Source organism: Benincasa hispida, chromosome 5 (genome assembly GCF_027475165.1).
Source record: "Benincasa hispida cultivar pf3 chromosome 5, pf3_genome.v1.1, whole genome shotgun sequence".
NCBI lineage: Eukaryota > Viridiplantae > Streptophyta > Magnoliopsida > Cucurbitales > Cucurbitaceae > Benincasa > Benincasa hispida.
In genome coordinates this window covers 38,384,069-38,399,427 of record NC_143482.1, presented here as the reverse complement: position 1 = coordinate 38,399,427, position 15,359 = coordinate 38,384,069, and the positions used below count along the sequence as shown (strand labels likewise).

At 29.4% G+C, this 15,359-nt stretch overlaps 1 non-coding gene across 1 annotated transcript; it reads right to left on the bottom strand.

Annotated features, from left to right (window-relative positions):
- Positions 1 to 15,015: 15,015 nt before the first annotated feature.
- Positions 15,016 to 15,086, bottom strand: TRNAG-GCC (transfer RNA glycine (anticodon GCC)). The gene has a single exon. It is a non-coding gene; the product is annotated as a tRNA-Gly (tRNA).
- Between the last annotated feature and the right edge of the window lie 273 nt (positions 15,087 to 15,359).

Genomic DNA, 15,359 nt, shown 5'->3' with positions numbered 1-15,359 from the left:
CAGTGGATCTAGAAATGTTAAAGCACAAAAAGGGTATGGATATCTCATCAGATGATTATTCAAGGTACGGTCATGTTTACCTAATTTATCTAAAGCACTTGAAAAGTTCAAGATGTATAAAGCTAAAGTTAAGGACTTGTTCGGTAAAACATTTAATACACTTCGATAAGATCGAGGTAGAGAGTATATAGACCTGAGATACCAAGACTATTTGATAGAACATGGAATCTAATCACAACTCTCTGCACCTGATGCCTCAGCAAAGCGATGGATTGAGAAGAAGAAACAGAACTCTGTTAGACATGGTTTGGTTGATAAGTGAGTTATGCTCAGTTGCCTAATTAGATTTAGGTATACACAGTAGACACTACTATATACTTTTGAACATAGGTTTCATTAAGAAGATTTTTGAAACTTTATATAAGTTATTGAGAGGTCGTAAAATTTTTTTACAACACTTAAAGGTTGTTTACCTTATTTCAAAATTTGGGGACGACTGACACATGTATTGGTGAAAAACACTAAACGATTGAATGTCATTCAAAAGTAGGCCTATCCGTAGGCTGCCCAAAAGCTAAATACTTCTTCAACCCAAAAGAAAAAAAAAGTATTTGAAAAAATGCTACTTTTCTTGAAGAATACCATGTGAGAGATCACTAGTCTTATGATAAGCTAGTAGTACGTCAAAATTTCCATAGATGTTACAGAAAATCAACAAGCATTGTTGATTAAGCTGGTTATATAACAAGAGTTGTTAGAACTAGTCAGATCCATCTTTTTCAAGACTTGAGAATGCCTTAGCGTAGTGGGAGGGTTGTGTGAAAGCCTGATAATAACATGGGTTTAGAAGAAACTCATGTCATCAATACTTGATGATGGCATCGAGAATCACCTCAAGGAGTTGAGGATATAAGATTAATTCCCTATATGTTGAAAGTTAGAAGTCTACTGTATGCTGATCAATTTACAAAGGTCCTTACGGCTAAAGTGTTTGAGGGTCACCTAGTGAGTCTTGATCTACGACTTATATAATCTAGGGAAAGTGGGAGAAAAACCTATGGGTATATGATGCCTAATGAAGATATGGGTATATGATGCCTAGTGAAGACAAACCATGGGTATGTGATGCCCTAGTTTATTGTATTTCTCTCTAAAACTCAAAAGCTCAACATTATGTGTATATATGTGTTACCAATGGAGTTTTAGTCCAAGTGGGAGTTTGTTGGGTTTTACGTCCTAAACTCGTGGTTTGTAAACAATAAACTTATTCTGTTATCAATAAAGATGTTATTGAGGTTTATTCAATAAAGTTGCTATTGAATATATGAATTGCTCATTTCGATTTTAGAAAGAACCTATATCCAATAAACTAAGATATATGACTATTACATTAATACTTAGACTTTATGTAGCAACATAAAAGTAGATCAAGTTCGAGTAGATAGCCAAAATGGTCTATAGTATATGGATAAGATTGGGTACCTTATCCTGGGAACACTATTGGATGCGGCCTACTTTGTATTTCGTACAAATGATGTGATCCTGAATCGTTCATGTGGAGACATGTGAGTGGAGGCATTATGTGCAAAGAGTTTGTATAAGACCAGTCAAGAAATAAGTCACTCTTACTTTATAATGTTGTTTACTATTTAAGACTGACTATTTCAAAGTGATGACCTAGGTAACTTAACCTTAATCTTGAGCTAACTATGAACTCTTATTTATTCAGGATTATCTTTAGATTTGCATGGGTGAAGGTTGGCTCAACAGCGCTGACTCAATAGGATTCCCATTTTAGGGTAAGACCGGGTAGATAGCTGGGGACATAGGGTGCAAGACGAAATTCACTCCTACCTGCTTTTAAGGATAATAGAGAAGTTGTTCCCTTAAGTGCTGACTCCGAGTCTTGAACAAGAGGCCCCACCCTCTCATTGGCCCAAGAGGGACTCGATTTGGTGACTGGATCACAAACCAAATGTTCATTAGTGGATTAGTGGGACTTAAGGAGCAAGATGTAATCTCGACGGTAAAACAGCTTTTGACCCAGCCGTTATTACGAACCACCTATGAAAGGTTGACTTACTGATTATGGTTATATCAAGTGGACAGACATATATCTACAGTGAGGGGAGTGTAACTACTAGGCTTTAGTGGAGTGACCTGGTAGTTAATAAATACTGGTTAATTGGGTTATTGAATTTAGCTAGTTAATCTAGGATCATTGGAGTCCATGATCTGTAGGACCATAAGGTCCCCCTATTAGCTTATATGAGACTAAACCTTAGAACAGTGTGACAAACGAGTTTTAAGTGTTCGAATTTGGTTTTTGGAGTAAAGTGTTGATTATATTCTATATATTTAACCTAATGTTAATTATGAATTAAACATATAAAGAGAGAATTAGAGATATTTAAATAAAATTTAAATATCAAGACTATGAATAAAGATTCATATTAATTGGGATTAGCGTTGGATTTAATAATTGAATATTAAATTAAAATAATTATTTAATATTAATTTATTTTTAAATTAATTATTATAATTAATTTTGAAATTAAATGGAATTGGTCAAAATTACAACAAAAGTCAAAATTTTTTTACTTGGTCAAAATTGCAACAAAAGTCAAGATGTTGACTTTAGACTTTTAGAGTCAAAGATAGACTTTTGACCAAGTTAGTGGAAAAATTCAACATTTTTTAGGGGAAAATCTTATTTTTGCATTGTTAGATGTCAATCCCACTTGAAGACACTAATCCTATTTTGAGTTAGTGGAATTTGAGTGTCAAATTCTTATTAACTTAAATTTGCATGATTGGCATGATTTAGCCTATAAATAGAAGAGTTCTATATCATTTAATCTTCTTGGCAAAGTGGACTTTTATGAGATTTTTTGAGAAAAATCTTAACCTAATTCTCTCTCAATTTCTTACCCTTTTCCTATACAAATTGGCCACTTATCGGATCAAACCATCCCGTTCTAAGGCTGAAGAATAGTCAGAAAGACTCTCGTGGTGGTCTATGAACTGTTCGTTAGAAGATTGGAGCGAATTTGGAGAAGAATGAAGACTACAAAGGTTGTATATTCTCTATCCCTTTGTTTTAATTTAATTACATGCTTATTCTTTTGAAATTAACATAATTAGAGTACTTTAGATCTTTTATTTCTTCCACTGCATAAGTGTTTGTTCCATCAGCCCCCAGTAGAGATGATCATCTTCAATTTGGAGTTTTGTTCCTTACTAGAGATGAACAACATTAAATTTGTAGTATTACACTTAGGTGGTTGTGACACCTTTTTCTATGGACTGGGCTTAAATGTCTTTAAGTTTCCTACGTACCCTCAAAGAAAGGGATGAAGTCATAACGTAGTTCAACTGAAACTTTTTTTTGCTTTATTTTACTGGACTGAGCTAAAAATTTATTTTAAGTTACCTATATACCCTTTATAATGAAAAAGGATCAAGTCATAACATAGTTCAACAAAGTTTATTTATTTATTTTATTTTATTTTTTGCTTTTTTTACTGGACTAAACTTAAAGTTTCCTTAAAGCTACCTACATGCCCTTTATAATGAATAAGGAATAAGTCATAACATAGTTCAAATAAGTATTTTTTTAGTCGTTCACCTTTTTAGCTCATGCGAGCCAAGAGCGCCATGCAGTTTAGGCTCTTGCGATAAGGAGCTTCTGCGTTTAAACTTCAGAAGCTCTTATTTCATCATGGCTTCATTCATCTTCTTCATTTGTAGGATTCATCAATATGATGAGTTTTGGCTTCACCATCAAGGAAACTTCTGTATTTATGTCAATGGACAACTTCCTCTTCATACATGAAGGGACACGACTATGAATCTTCTTGTTGTTTTCTTTATGAAATGGTTTTTCCTTCAAGATTTTCATCTTTCTTTCATATTGATTGCTTGTCATTTATAGACGATCAAAAGTAGATTTTTAAGGTCAATCTTTCTTTGATGTAGAGATACCTAACCTTTTAACGGCTGAAGTTCGAGTGGAGGTAGATGTTAAACATTGATCTTCTTCTTTTGTCTTAGCCATACCCAATCTTTGGAAGATTGGAGGTTGAGTAATTGAAGGCTTGATAAGATCGAAGATGGAAGTTTTTTGCTAAGTTTCTTTTGAATTGTTACTTCTTCAACGGTTATGTGATTGCTTTTGGCAACTTTTGAGCATTATGTAAATAGTGACTCACTTTTCTTACGTCTTAACAAAAGAACATAACACAAGATTGGAGGATTTGAAGCTTTCTCATCTTTTAAAATTTTAGTCTTCGTAGGGCTAGTGGGTGCCTCACTCGTTTGAGAGTCAGAAGTACTTGCCTCGTTGCTTGACTCACTTTTTGCATCCGCTTGTAGCTTTGGCTTGGGTTTATTCTCACCTTTAATTATAGAGCTTTCTACAGGCATAGCTTCTCCGATGTTTATCATTCTTCAAGTAAAAATTTGTGTCTATGAAGTGAGATTCTGCTTTTGAGAATAGATTGGAGTCTACTTCAACCTTTTTAACACCATCTTGATAAAACTTGAAGCATTAATGCAGTGTCGAAGTTATCATTCCATTTCCATGAATCCAAGAACGACTCAGTAACAACTTATAAGTGGTCCTCGAGTTTATGAGATGGAACAATGCATTGATCTTTAGGGGCCATAATACGTTCCAAATGTACCATACCAATCGCTCGCTAAGCGCCTTGGTTGAAGCCTTGAATTACTAGCATACTATTTGACAATTCTTCCATCAAGATACCTAATTGTTTCATTATTGACTTGAGTATTATATTGATAGTTGATCCATTATCAATTAGAATTCGACCAACTCTTTATTCTCGACGAATAAAGGCCTATTATGAACCTTTGACCCCAATGATAAATATTCATCTGAAAAGCCTGTGGTCGTGGAGCAGGAGGCACATGTGCATACCACAGGGGCTGGGGCGTTTGAACTTTTTGCTCCTGAATCTAACAACGCATCAATAAGAGAACTCTTAGTTGCTTGAAGGAGTGACAAAAAATTCATTTATATCAAATAACGACAAGTCTTTTGATTTTACCTAGTCCTCTAGTGAACTTGAAGAAGCATCTTCACTCTCTATTATGCTGACAACATGACATACAACGACTTGTTGTAATTTTTTTTAACAATCATCATGAAAGATTCTGGGAAGAAGTTTACCAAAGTTATTAGACGTCGAGGTCGAGGGAAATCCTCATCTTCCTCCTACATGAGCTTGGGATTCCATGCCTTTTTTTTTCCTTTATTTTTTGAGTCTTGCCTCCTCTTCTATAATTGCGATAGACGTGCAACTCTTTTTTGGTGGAACTTGTCTTTCTTCTTTTCTAGCGAGTCCCAATGATCCATTCTTCATCATCCTCTTCAAAAGACTCATCCTTACTTTAAGAGTCATCCATCATGATCTTCTGTGGAAACAAAACAACTATAGGCTCGAAGGTCCAAAACTTGATCAAGCTTTTCCTTTGATTATAAAATGATGTTGATGGTGAAACATTTGAAGTAATTGCCACTATGGTAGGATTTGTCTAAGCTATTTCATCAAGATCCAACTCAATCTTTTTTTCACGAGCCAAATTTAGAATTAGCTTCTTTAGTATGAAACACTTTTCAACGGATGATTAATGACCCAATGATACTTGCAGTAGTTAGGATCATCTACTTTTCTTGACTATTTCAGTCGCTTGCATTTCGGCGGTTGAATAAGTTTCTTTTCTAGTAGTTGCTCTAGCATGTCTGCACCATTAATGTTAGGGAATGGATAAAACTTATCCTATCTTTCTTTAAGAGTTGGGCAACGCTAATCACCTTCATCATGCTTTCTTTCAAATTTCGTTTATTTTCACTTGGAGGAAAATTTCAGTGGGGTCGCATGAATGGCCATCGATTATTTTGTGGCACTATTTGCGATCTTTTCAGTGCCTTTGGTTTAATTCTTGTCTTTTCTCATCTCAGGAACCAAGAAGTCCTTAGTTCCCTTATTGGCGATGCTCAGCTCCATGTCATGGGTGCGAGTCGCTTGCTCTTCAAATGTATGGGGCTTTATCCCTTGTAGAATGTAAAAAAGTCCCTAATGCATGCCTTGGGTGCACATTTCCATTGCAAATAATTCAGTGAGTCTATCTTTGCAATCTAGACTCAGAGCTCTCTATTGATTAATATAGTTAATGATCGACTCTCCCTTCTACTTCTTGGCATTTGTCAGCTCCATCATGCTAATAGTATGCCTGATGCCGTAAAAGTGGTTCAAGAACTCTCTTTCTAGTTATTCCCAAATGTCAATCACTTCTGGCTCCAGATTCATGTACCAATCAAAAGCATTTCTTTTCAAGGTTTGGATAAACTGCTTTACTAGCAGATTTCTTCTGGTTTCTACATTTTTTGCAAGTTCAATGAAGTGAGCAACATGTTGTTTTGGATTTCCCTTTTCATCGAACTGGTAGAACTTTGGAGATTGATACCCAACTAACATTCTCAAGTTGTCAATTCTCTTGGTGTACGACTTGGAGTACGTAAAAGAAGTTTGTGACGATCCTCCATATTAAGCCCTTATGGAGTTTTTGATCACATTCTGCAGCTATTGAATTGATAGGGAGGCAACAAAGGTGGATTGTTGCAGCTAGTTTTCCTGCAAGAAAGTCTTTCCTTTGTCATTGGCTTTGGTAGCTAGAGCTTGACTCATCTCAGCAGTTTCTTGAGCTTGCACTTGATCTCTTAACGTAGGGATTTCGTGATATCACTCCTCAACAGCTTTCATTAGGAGCTATAGTTTTCTCTCCATCTCTACCATGGCTGCCTCGATCGTTACATCAACCATTATGACATATATCACATCAATGTGTGATTCTTTCCTTGATCGGTTTGAAGCAGAGTTATGAAATAAGAGTTTTTTTTTTTTTTTTTTTTGTGACGAACCCGCCTTTAGAAGATTCTGTTAGCTGTTCCAAGATTTTCTTCACGTGGACAGAACTTTGTTCTTGTTCCTGCATGATCTTCTTAAAACGACTGTGGGTGACAGGTCCTATGTAGTTGTCGCTTGCAACAGTTACTTTGAATGTAGCTTTCTTTTATGTCATTGCTTGATTTGATTGTTGAGAGAGAGATAAGTGGTAGAGATATTCCTCTGGACATGCCAAATTGTTCCCACAAGGTTATGGAGAAATGTGTTTTGTGGAGTTGAACTTGTGTTGATGTAGATTTGATGTGGGTGTGGTTCGATCTCTAGTACGTGATTCTCTAATTCTCTCTCAGTTGAATGCATACAATTGACTTGAGGAAACACCTGTATCCTTAGAACTTGAGCTTCAAGGAGTGACTCGATCTTCCGGAGTCAAGGAGTCTTATGAGTGTGGAGAATTTTCTCTAAATGTCTAAAATAAATTTCTGACCTCTCAAATGAAGGAGAACTGTTCTATTTATAGAGTTCTTAGGTGGCTTGGGTTTGGTTGGTCCATGGACTTGACCTTGGACTCAATTAATTGTATTTGGGTCTTATTTGGCTAAATTAAGTTTATTTTTCGATGGATTTTAGCCCAAAATGATAATATCAAATTAGAAAAAATTAATTTTATTCAATTTAAAGATCATGATGAAAACACATAACACCAAATTAGCCAATTTATGTCTTCAATTTCAATTTGGGACATATGTCAACTTCTAATTAGTCCCAAATTCAATTATTTGTAATTTTGTCATTAATTTGGTAAATGACATGACAATTTGTGATTGGTCGAAAATTTCTCATCCAATAGTCTCTTAGTTAAAAATAATTATTTTCTATTTCTATTTGAGTGATTTGATTATCTCTTCATTTCAATTTTTAATTTAAATCCAAAAAATATATATTTTTAAATTTTTGTGATAACCGTCTTTTAGTTTTCTAAAAAATATTTGTTTATTTTGATTTAGATATCCTCCTAATTTTAAATTTTAATTAAAACAAAATATCTTTTCCATTCTTTTTTTTTTTTAATTCGTGATAATCATCTCTTAGTTTAAAAAAATATTTTTATTTATTTACTTTGATTTAGATGATTTTATTTGTTAGTTTCAAACTTTTATTTTAAGCAAAAGATCTTTGTTTACTTTTTTAATTTCATGATAATCCTCGTTAAATTAAAAAAACATACAATTTTTTCACCCACAAAATTCTTATTTATTTATTTATTTAGAATTGGATAATTTGATTATCCTTTTAACTTTATTAATATTTTTAATAACTCGTGTAGTAAAAAAATATATTTTAATTTAGATTTGGATGATGTGATTATCTTCGAATTTGAAACTTTATTTTGAAGTAAAATGTTATTATATTTTTTCTCTGTTTTTAATATTATTTCTTTTCTTAGATATGAACCTTAAAAACTTGTTTGCAGTGTTTTTTCTTAATTCTAAACTTTATTTCAAATAAAAATTACTTTTTTATTGGATGATTTGATTAACTTCTTCTTCTTTTTTTTATCTTATTTTTCCAATTTACACTTTATTCGTTGTTCTTTTTTAAAAAGACACAACCATCATTTATTATAAAATAGTTGTAATTGTGTATAGAATTTATGTTAAAAACTTTTCAAATCTCAATTCCTTTGGTTTTGAAAATTCGCAATTCGTTATTTATTCAGTCTAAATCTAAGATCAAAACTCAATGTATGCAAAATTTAATTTTACACCCAATTATAAAAGTATTCATAGAAAGGAAAAAAAAAAAAGAACGGTGGAAGGAAGATAAACGTGAGTGGAAGATTGAGATTCCTTCCAATAGCAAAATTTATAAATAATACTCCATTGTTTTACCATATAAAGATATAGATTATAGAAGAAAAAAGACATTTTATCTAGGCATAACACTGCAGAAAGAAAACAAAAAGTTAGAGAGGAAAAGATAATCAATGATAATATAGAATGTAAAGGTTGAATTTATAGAGAAAATTTGATTTGATCTTAAATCAAAATTTTGAAAATAAATCTAAATTGAAACTGATTTTTCTAAAAAAATGAATCGATATATCATTTATGTTAAAATGAAATTAATTCTTTAAAAATGTTTAATACATTCGTCTAGTAAAAAAAAATTGATTTAGATTTGGATAATGTGATTATCTTCTAATTTGAAACTTTATTTTAAACTGAAATGTTATTATTTTTTTCCACGGTTTTTTAATAGTATTTCTTTTCTTGGACATAAACCTTAAAAACTTATTTGCATTGCTTCTTCTTAATTCCATTTCAAACAAACATTAATTATTTTTTTATCGGATGATTTGATTAACTTCTTAATTCCTTTAGTTTTGAAAATTCACAATTTGTTATTCAATCTAGTCTAAATTTAAAATCAAAATTCAATGTATACAATTAATCAAATTTAATTTCACACCCAATTATAAAAGTATCTATAGAAAAAAGAAAAAGAACGGTGAGAGAAAGGTAAACATAGGTGGAGGATTGAGATTCTTTTCAATGGCAAAGCTCATACATATTTTATACTCAATTGTTTTACCATATAAAAAATAGATTATTGAAGAAAAAAGGCACTTTACCCAGGCATAACGCTGCAAAAGAAAACAAAAAGTTACTAACGAAATAGAAAAAGTGAACAGAAAAACTTGAGAAAGAAAGAGATGAAAAGATAATCAATAATAATATAGAGCGTAAGGGATGAATTTATGGAGAAAATTTGATTTAATCTTAAATCAAGTTTTGAAAATAAATGGGAACCGATTCTTTTTTAAATTAATTGGGATATCATTGATGTTAAAATGAAAATAATTTTTTAAAAATATTTAATACCGTTTGAAATAGCAGAAAAATTTTATTTTTTTACATGTGATGCTAAAAAATAGGGGTAGAATAATTTATTTAACGATTTTAAATGTGAAATTACCTAATATATCTCTACAACCATCCATAAAAGGGGTAAAAGGGGAAATCAAATGTTCTCCCCCGTAGCCTCATTTTAGATGGTAGAAATATAGATTTGTTATTCAATCTAGTCTGAATCTAAAATAAAAACTCAATGTATATAGTGAGAGAGAGTGGAAGATTGAGATTCATGACAAAAATAATCAATGAAAATTTGGAATATAAGGATCGAATTTATAGAGAAAATTTGATTTGATCTTAAATCAAATTTTAAAATTAAATCAAAATTGAATTGCTTTTTTATAAGAAAAATAAATCAAATATCATACCTGTTAAATGAAAATAATTTTTTAAAAATATTTAATACCATTTACATTTGATTTCAAAAAAATAGAAAGAAAAATTAGATTTTGTTTTCTTTTGCATGTGAGGCTGAAAAATAGGGGCAAAATAATTTATTTAATGATTTTAAATATGAAATTATCTAATATATCCCTACAATCATCCACTAAATGAGTGTTTCTCCACCATTTATATAGTACTAGTTGGGAGACATGTACGATGCATGTGGTTTAAATCTTTTTTTACATAAATGTTTAGAATAAATTTTTAATTGTAATTTAATAGTTTTTCAACATAAATTTTTTATCTAACATTCATGGAGTTTAATAAGTAAATATTGACATGAAAAGAATTAATTTAAAGATAGTTTCTTGTTTTCAAGTTAATTGACCATGGATATGAGATATTTTTAATGGTGTTGAAAGTTTTTTAGACAATAAGTAAATAAATTTTTTTGAATGAATACACTTATAATTGAAATAGTTGATGTGAAATTTAAAACTATACCAGAGAAAAATATATAAAAATATATGGATGAATATTTTAAAAAATATATATATATGGATGAATAAAATTAAAATATGATACAAATAAAGTTTGTGAAATAAAAATGATACAAAAGTAACATAATAACCTTTTTTAATTATTATTTCATGAAGTAATAATTCGAAGATAGTGACTTTAGAGGGAAAAGAACAAATAAAAGCCTGGTTATTCATATATTTATTTTTATAAGACCTCCAGCTCCTGTTGTAGTCTGTTTCATTCCATTGTATTTGATTTAAATTGTCTATAATAATCATTTAATATCTGTGCCCTAGATTCTAAATAATACAATACCTAAGTGAATAAAATTCTAAAGTTATTCTATTTTATTAATTCGAGAAAATTTAAAAATATTTTAATATATTTATAAATTTATGTTGTGAAAAAAAAATACAAGAAAACTTGAATTATTGAATGAAAAGTAGAAGAAGAATGAAAACAAAGAACACAATGAAATTTTGAAAAAGGAAAAATGAAATATAAAAAATTAAACAAAAATGCATAAATACTCATGGTACATTAGTGACACGTAGAAAAATAAATTAATAAATTTAGTTGTCCATTGACTTTTCACAATCAAATAAATTTACATATAATTAATTAAGAAAAAAACAATTTTAATGATTATGAATGTAAAAAAATAACGGATACAAATGAAAGATTTAAAAAAAAAAGTTTTATGTTTGAAATAATAACATCTCAATGTTATTTCATTCCTCAATCTTTAAAAGATCTCCCACTTCTTCTCTCTTTTTAAATATCAAAATTTTAAATGAATAAGAAGAACTTTTCATTTCTAAGGACGCTCAAATATATATATATAAAAGAAACTTCATTACCAAAACAATCAATTTATTTAAAGTTATCTTGAGTTGAGAAAGAAATTGAAAACAATTCATTTAAACATCTTATTTCTTTTTATTTTCTCACTTTTTCTCATTTATCCAATTTTTAATAACAAAAAGGAGATTATGGAGATGGAGACCTAAAATTATGAGATTATGGAGATGTAATGCAATAGATGATTGTATCTTCAAAATTAAGAATAAAATTAAATAAATTTTTACATAATAACTCCCTATTTTTATATCTCTATTCATTCTTAAGTTATTCCCTAATTTTCTCTACTCTCCCTCCATATCTCCCACTCCCCTTTTTGTTCTCTATTTTTTTTTATCCAATGATTTTCTACCTCATCTCAATCAACTTTTTTTTTTTCTCTTTAAGATATGAATATCAATTGAAAATAAACTTATCTCAAATTGTAATTAAAAAAAGCAATGAAACATATCAATAACAATAAAGCCTCTTAATAATATACCAGAACTATAAATGAAGATGAACAAACATATGCCATAAAAACTTACACAACTTGAATAAAAAGATTCACAAAATTGTATATCAAAATATCATAATACCCTTTAAATTGCCTTTCAAGTCCAGAATTTAAGAATAAAATGATTTATGTATCTTTTATGTACATATTAAATGAAAAAATAATTGTACCTTTTTAAGCATTATAAGGAGAACTTCGGGGATTGCATAAATATCAATGAGGAGTAGCATTCATATATTTGTAACTAAGATACAAAATAGAAATCTACAAATTATTATTATGAAGAAATATAAAAGGGAAAAGCGAGAGATTCTCTAATATAACCACTTATAAATATATCAAATAATAATAAAAAAAGAAACAATCTTATAAAAATTCTACACTTCAATAAATAAAAACCAGTCAAGTCAAATCCAAACCTAATCTTCATAACATGATCACAAATTTCAAATGATTTGTTCATTGTCTATGTTTGCCAAAAAAAAAAAAAAAATCCATGAAAATCCTCCATTCACACAAATTCTAAAGAGCTGTAAAAATTTAAGATGTTTGATGGAGTGAGAAAATTTGAAGAAATCATGATAATGGGTGAATAGTACATGAATCCAATGACCATTCATTCATGTCCATTACCAAAATTTTAAAAAATTATAAAACTAAATGAAACAACTATTAACCTTTCAGAAATCTTGAACATAGTTCACCGTACTACAAATTAATTTTATGAAAGTTTTTGTTTATAAAGAGTTTCGATCGTGTTATAAAGAACAAGTTATACTTGAAAGCTTTTAAAAGGGAGGGGTCGAAAGGTTTTATAATAAAAGGGTACGAGACGTTAGAAAAATAGTTATTTGAAGAGCAGAAAATGAGGTTTTAAAAAAATTACGTAAAGAGCAAAAAGGGAAATTAAGGGAAAAAAAGGCAAAAAGGGAATTTTGAAAAAAAAACTAAGGGAAAATGGGGAGTCAAAAGATTCATAAAAAGGAAAAAAAAAGGAAAAAATGGGGAGTCAAATTTAATTTCACACCCAATTATAAAAACTATTCATAAAAAGGAAAAAAGGAACGGTGAAAGAAAGATGAATGTGATTGGAGGATTGAGATTCCGAGAAAAAAACACCTTATCAATTATGGAAAAATATTTAGAGTTGAAGTTAAAGATCTAAACATAACATTGCAAGAAAGGAAAAAGTTGTTAACGAAGTAGAAAAAGAGAAAAAACATGAGAAAGGAATGGAGAAAAAGATAGTTGATGAAAATTTGGAGTGTAAAGATCGAATTTATAAAGAAATTTTGATTCGATCTTAAATCAAATCTTAAAAATAAATCAAATTTGAAACTTTTTTCTAATGAATTGAGATATATGAATTAAAATAAAACTATTTTTTTTTTAAAATATAGAGAAAATTTGATTTACTCTTAAGTCAAGTCCCAAAAATAAATCAAAATTGAAATAGTTCTTTTTTTAAATGAATGAGATATCATTCACGTTGAAAAAGGAAACTAATTTTTTTAAAAAATATTTAATACCATTCATGTTTGATTCTAAAAGCATAGGAGAAAAGTTAGATTTTTTATTGTGTATGACACTAAATAATAGGGGCAAAATAATTTATTTAATGATTTTAAATGTGAAATTATCTAATATATCCCTATAACAATCCACTAGAAGGGAAAAAAAAAGGAGAAAATCAATGTTTCTCATATAGTCCTTTTTGATAATATATCCCTATAACAATCCACTAGAAGGGCTTGTTTGGTAGAGAATCTGCAAACATAAATTTGAAAACAAGGAATTAAATGAATCATAATTGTATTTCATATTTTCATATATGTGTTTGGTAGCAGAATTAAGAAATTGAATTTTAATTTAAAAAAATTGCAAACTAGTTGTAGTTATCCACTAAATATTAGTTGATAATAAGCGAATACTAAGTTATTTATGAATATGATTTATGTTAAAAGATTGTATAATTATTATTTTGTAATATTACGTAATGTATAGGATGAATTGAACCTTTTGTCCCTATAGGTTTTATGGTTTATAATTAGAGTTTACTCATATAATTTGATAAAATTTTTATAAATAGTTCTTATGGTAGAGACTATTTAAGAGGATTTAACAAACTATAGGGATTATATATGAAGTTATAACTAAATTCTAAATTTTAAAGAATAACTTTTAACTTTATCCAAACCATAAGGACCAAATTTGGAATTTAATCTAATTCATAATAAGTACATAATACATGTTTTAATATTTTAAAAAAAATTGAATTGAGTTTATAACGTAGCATACTATATTTTTAAATATTTTTATCTTTATTTAATATAATTATGCATTTTAAATTTTAAAATTCAAATTCTGAATACAATGATAACATAAAAATGTTGTTTTCTTTGTTTGGATCACAGAAATTCGAAAACAGTTTTCAGAAACACAATTTGAGTTATCTGCCAAACACATATTTACTGAACTTGGTAAATCTGAAAACATAAAACAGAATCCGAACTGTGAACCAAACAGATCCTAAATTACCCTAATAACACTTTGTTTTTAACCAAAGAAATCGAAAACTATTGCACCGCAAATTTTTTTTTTTTTAGATATATATTTTCTCATCTTTCGAAAAGACGAGGATTTGCACGAAAGGTGAATCTTCATCTTTTCATCAGCAGAATACCCATATTAACCCAGCTATATTTTTTTAAAAAGTTTAAATAATAACAATGTTAATAGGAATGGATAATTGAGGTAATTAAAATTTAGTCACAACATTAAAATATATTTGAGGTAAGAAGAAATTCCTCCCAGGATCGATAATTGTAATTTAGGGCCAAAATATGAATTTTTCAAAAAAGAGAAGAAACGAAAAGAAATTGCCCCAAAAATATTAATTAGAAACTGCACCAGCCGGGAATCGAACCCGGGTCTGTACCGTGGCAGGGTACTATTCTACCACTAGACCACTGGTGCTTGTACGACTTTAGAAATATATATAATTTATTATTCATAATTGTAAATAAATAATTAATTTAATCTCAATGATTTTAAAAGTATTAATTCGTGCCAATGGCAATGCTATTTTGATATATTTTTTTTTATATGACTATAGGTTGTGCTGGTTGACATATTAAGTTATGGTTAAATAAAATGTAGAAGAAAATATTTGTGCTTTCCGAATAACTTAAAGACAAGTTGGAAATGTTTTATATGGACTAAATTAACTATACAGACCAAATTGATCAA